At 38.1% G+C, this 5,672-nt stretch overlaps 1 pseudogene; it reads right to left on the reverse strand.

Moving 5' to 3' along the window:
- Window positions 1-416: 416 nt before the first annotated feature.
- LOC122443327 lies at window positions 417-1,358 on the reverse strand (annotated as a pseudogene).
- Window positions 1,359-5,672: the final 4,314 nt, after the last annotated feature.

The raw sequence follows: 5,672 nt of genomic DNA on the forward strand, positions 1-5,672 counted from the left end.
GACAAGAGGTTAAGTGAAAAGTCTGAGGAAAAGAGTCAGTGTTACAGAAACACCTTCCAAATGGAGTTAGGAGAAAATTCTAAAGAAGTTTATTAAGATGCTATCCATCAGAATGGATGCATAGTTTGCTTGAAAAAACTTTAGCTTCTCACTTAAATATAGTTAAAGGCATAGGAAAGCTTATTAGACAATTCCCTCACAAAGAAGAACTATTTGTGTTGTATTTTAGGGAAACATTCTGTGGTGTTCTACTGGTTGATTAGTAAATGTTAAAATTCTATGAACTTTATTAACCCTATTCCTGTACTTTGAGACAGGCATAACATGTAGATATAAATTGAATGCCTAGAATGTTCAACCTTTTTTAAGGTCAGTATGTTGTCAATTTGAAGTGCTTCCAGTGAGGTTTCTGGGCATTAAATATTTCCCTTGGGATGTATGTAGTAGCTTCTGTATCTCTTTATAGCGTTTTTTATCTCTTTATTTCTCAGGGTATAAATGGTTGGATTTAAAAGAGGTGTAATAACAGAGTAAAACACAGCAAGAAATTTGTCCACCCAGGTGATGCTGAGTGGCCACACATAGATAAAGATGCAGGGCCCAAAGAAGAGCAGCACCACTGTGATGTGGGCAGTGCAGGTAGAGAGTGCCCTAGAGGTACCAGCTTTAGAACTTCGGCGAACAGTAAGAAGAATATATGTGTAGGATATCAGCAGCAGTATAAATCATGTCATGGCTGGAACCCCACTGTCAGCATTCATTAATATTCCCAAGTTATAAGAGTCTATGCAGGCAAGCTTGATTACCAGTGGTATGTCACAGAAGAAACTGTCAATTTCCCTGGGGCCACAGAAGGGCAATCCCACAATCACAACCATTTGACTCACGGCATGCACAAAGCCAATGGTCCAGGAAGTCACCACAAGCCCAATGCACTTTTGCAGGTTCATTATGGTTGAATAGTGGAGTGGCTTGCAGATGGCCACATAGCGGTCATAGGCCATTACCACCAATAGCACCATCTCACCCCCTCCAAAAAAATGCACAAAGAGAATCTGGCACATGCAGCCTCCAAAGGAAATAGTCTTGTTCTCTCTGACAAAGTCTGTGATCATCTTAGGAGTGGTCACTGAGCAAAGCCACATATCAACAAAGGACAGGTTGGCCAATAGGAAGTACATGGGAGAATGTAGATGGGGGTCAGTGATGATTAAGATTATGATGGCAATGTTTCCAAGTACAATGATCAGGTAAAGAATAAAAAACATTGGTAAGAGGAAGACCTGCATAGTCCATGACTGGCAAAGTCCCAGAAGCAAAAATTCTGACACTACAGACTGATTTCCTGCATCCATTTAATTCAGTGCGTCCTCTAAAACCACTGGGAGAAAAAGACAGATTTTTCAGTTAGTGGGATGGGAAAGAATATTTAATCTTTAGAAATTGGTTGAAATTCTATCTCAATGAAGTTTAAATTCATTGAAAATTAGCATCTATATCTGAGAGTGAAAATTTAATTGGGAAGATAAATATTAGGAAAATACTCATGGTGTTATGAACAAAAGAGAAGTAAATGCCTAAAATTTGCTTTCCAAGATAGAGTTCTTATAAATGATTAACTATGAGGATATTCCCACACACACAAAAAAAGTGAGAAAGGTGGACAGCAAAATGAAAGGCTGAGAAAAGATTGTAGTGTCACCTAGAAACTAGGTTCAGTCTGCTTCCCCAGTGAAAAAAATCTGAGTGCAGGACCAGAAACTGTTATACTGTAATAGCTGTGATTTGAGTAGTCTACTTAGGAAGATGATGGTGAACAGATACTGAAGTCCAGGACAAATGCCATGGCACAAAATTACAGTTTCTCTCTATTATGCATATTGATTTCATTAAGCCTCATTTGAGTGTCTTCTATAAGACATCATTTAATTAAATTTTTACCTTATTTCTCTACATTATATATTGGGACAATCTTTAGGAGAAAAGCCATACAAAAAGTCATATAATAAATACCAGGCATGATAATTCACATGCATAATCAAGCACATAATTTATCATTGTTTAAGATCACAAGTCAATAGAATTCATTTAGTTAACTAAATCTATTAGAAAAAATGTCTGGAGAATTATGTGAGAAAGGGAGGTTACTCAGACTCAGGTTCTGTTTTGATGACATCTGAATGAAAGTTCCTTATAACTCGAGCTTATGAAAGAAAATATTTGCTTTCAATTATATCAATAGATGGTAGGAAACACCTAGGTTTTGAAATATCACCATAAATGTATAAAAATATTTTCTAAGATTACAACAAGCTATAGACATGTGTAAGCAAAGCATGTCTTTGTTAGTACTGATTGAACATGAAGTTAAACTTCAGAGATCATCAATTATTGACGCCTAAATAGAATAAAGATATAGCTTATATTAATCCTTAAGTACATTGAGAATTCCTCTCGAGCTGAATGGTGGAAATATAACTGTGTATCTCTGAAGTGAAAGTGAAAGTTGCTCAGTCCTGTCTGACTCTTTGCAACCCCAAAGACTATACAGGCCATGGAATACTCCAGGCCAGAATACTGGAGTGGGTAGCCTTTCCTTTCTCCAGGGGATCTTCCCAACCTGGGGATTGAACCCAGGTCTCCCACGTTGCAGATGGATTCTTTACCAGCTGATCCACAAGGGTGTGTGTCTCTCTTCCCCCTCTATTTATTTCCCTTGGCTTTGTTTTACTTTTTTGGGTGCTGCATTTTCTTTTATCCTTTGAAATCTCAAGAGTGGTGCTAAGGAGAGCAGGTGAACAATGGAAACTATTACCTCATCATGAGGACTGGTTTTCCCTTCCCTTATAATGTGCACTCAGAAGTATAGAGAAAGGATGGAAAGAAAAAATCATTTCTTCAAAAAATTAGATGACTCACACATTTGCTGTGAAAGGGGAAACATGTAATGATAGTCTCACAGCTTAAAGATAAATATATCCTCCATGATAGAGATATGTTTAATTTCTAAAGAAAATATCCTATATTACACACAATAGACTTATGTCCCCTGAGAAATTTGAACGATTTTACCTTTCCTTGGAAACTTAATTTTTGTCAAGATAAATCTATCAAGATGACAGACGAGAAATAGTTTTCTATATTTTTTAAAATACTTCTTGGGATTGGAAGAATCAATATTGTCAAAATGATTATACTACCCAAAGCAATCTATAGATTCAATGCAATCCCTATCAAGCTACCAACAGTATTTTTCACAGTACTAGAACAAATAATTTCACAATTTGTATGGAAATACAAAAAACCTCGAATAGCTAAAGCAATCTTGAGAAAGAAGAATGGAACTGGAGGAATCAACCTGCCTGACTTCAGACTCTACTACAAAGCCACAGTCATCAAGACACTGCGGTACTGGCACAAAGACAGAAATATAGATCAATGGAACAGAATAGAAAGCCCAGAGATAAATCCATGAACCTATGGACACCTTATCTTCGACAAAGGAGACAAGGATATATAATGGAAAAAAGACAAACTCTTTAACAAGTGGTACTGGGAAAACTGGTCAACCACTTGTAAAAGAATGAAACTAGAACACTTTCTAACACCATACACAAAAATAAACTCAAAATGGATTAAAGATCTAAATGTAAGACCAGAAACTATAAAACTCCTAGAGGAGAACATAGGCAAAACACTCTCCGACATAAATCACAGCAAGATCCTCTATGACCCACCTCCCAGAATATTGGAAATAAAAACAAAAATAAACAAATGGGACCTAATGAAACTTAAAAGCTTTTGCACTACAAAGGAAACTATAAGCAAGGTGAAAAGACAGCCCTCAGATTGGGAGAAAATAATAGCAAATGAAGCAACAGACAAAGGATTAATCTCAAAAATATACAAGCAACTCCTGAAGCTCAATTCCAGAAAAATAAATGACCCAATCAAAAAATGGGCCAGAGAACTAAACAGACATTTCTCCAAAGAAGACATACAGATGGCTAACAAACACATGAAAAGATGCTCAACATCACTCATTATCAGAGAAATGCAAATCAAAACCACAATGAGGTACCATTACACGCCAGTCAGGATGGCTGCTATCCAAAAGTCTACAAGCAATAAATGCTGGAGAGGGTGTGGAGAAAAGGGAACCCTCTTACACTGTTGGTGGGAATGCAAACTAGTACAGCCACAATGGAAAACAGTGTGGAGATTTCTTTAAAAAACTGGAAATAGAACTGCCATATGACCCAGCAATCCCACTTCTGGGCATACACACTGAGGAAACCAGATCTGAAAGAGACACGTGCACCCCAATGTTCATCGCAGCACTGTTTATAATAGCCAGGACATGGAAGCAACCTAGATGCCCATCAGCAGATGAATGGATAAGGAAGCTGTGGTACATATACACCATGGAATATTACTCAGCCATTAAAAAGAATTCATTTGAACCAGTCCTAATGAGATGGATGAAGCTGGAGCCCATTATACAGAGTGAAGTAAGCCAGAAAGATAAAGAACATTACAGCATACTAACACATATATATGGAATTTAGAAAGATGGTAACGATAACCCTATATGCAAAACAGAAAAAGAGACACAGAAATACAGAACAGACTTTTGAACTCTGTGGGAGAATGTGAGGGTGGGATATTTCAAAAGAACAGCATGTATATTATCTATGGTGAAACAGATCACCAGCCCAGGTGGGATGCATGAGACAAGTGCTCGGCCTGGTGCACTGGGAAGACCCAGAGGAATCGGGTGGAGAGGGAGGTGGGAGGGGGGATCGGGATGGGGAATACGTGTAAATCCATGGCTGATTCATATCAATGTATGACAAACCCACTGGGAAAAAAAAATAATAAAATAAAAAAAAAAAAAAAAAAAAAAAAAAAAAAAAAAAAAGCTCTGAAAAAAAAAAAAAAAACTTTGTTGAGGCTCACCTGGAAAACAAAGACCCAGCACAGCCACAAATAAATAAAATTATTAAAAAAAAAAAGCTCTGAAAAAAAAACAACTTTGTTGAGGCTCACCTGGAAGCTCAGGTGTTTTGAGCACTAGCTGTCACAGACTCCTAGTCTGGCACCTTACAATTAACACTGCACTTTCCTCCAGCACAACCAGGTATCATTACATTGGCTTTACTATGCATAGGTGAGAGGACCCAAGTTTGGCTGGTAACACTAGCATCCAGCTCCCACCGTAAGGCAAGGGTCCGAAATTTACTTCATTAACATAACAAAAGACATCTTTATCATCTTTATCTCTTAAGAAATTCAAAGAGTTTTAGAAGCTGTGTGCCCAAAAAGAAATCACAATATCACAAACATTTGCCATTTGTTATTGTCTGTTGACCACTCTGGGTCCTCTCTACCCACACCTGCCCTGCTGGAGACTGGGTTGCATAGATTTGATCACCCAGTCTTACTGTCTCCCAGGACCAGAACTCCAGTGGAATGGACATTTCTAGGGCTACAGAAGGCACTTCATTTCATTAATCATTTCCCCTCTCACCCTCTCAACCATCCTAGACCCCCCTTAACCCATGGCAGGTGGCTCAATGATAAAGAATTCTCCTGCCAATGCAGGAGACACGAGTTCCATCCCTGGGTCAGGAATATCCCCTGGAGAAGGAAATGGCAACCCACTCCAGTAT

The sequence above is a fragment of the Cervus canadensis genome, chromosome 6 (genome assembly GCF_019320065.1).
Source record: "Cervus canadensis isolate Bull #8, Minnesota chromosome 6, ASM1932006v1, whole genome shotgun sequence".
In the NCBI taxonomy this organism is placed as follows: domain Eukaryota; kingdom Metazoa; phylum Chordata; class Mammalia; order Artiodactyla; family Cervidae; genus Cervus; species Cervus canadensis.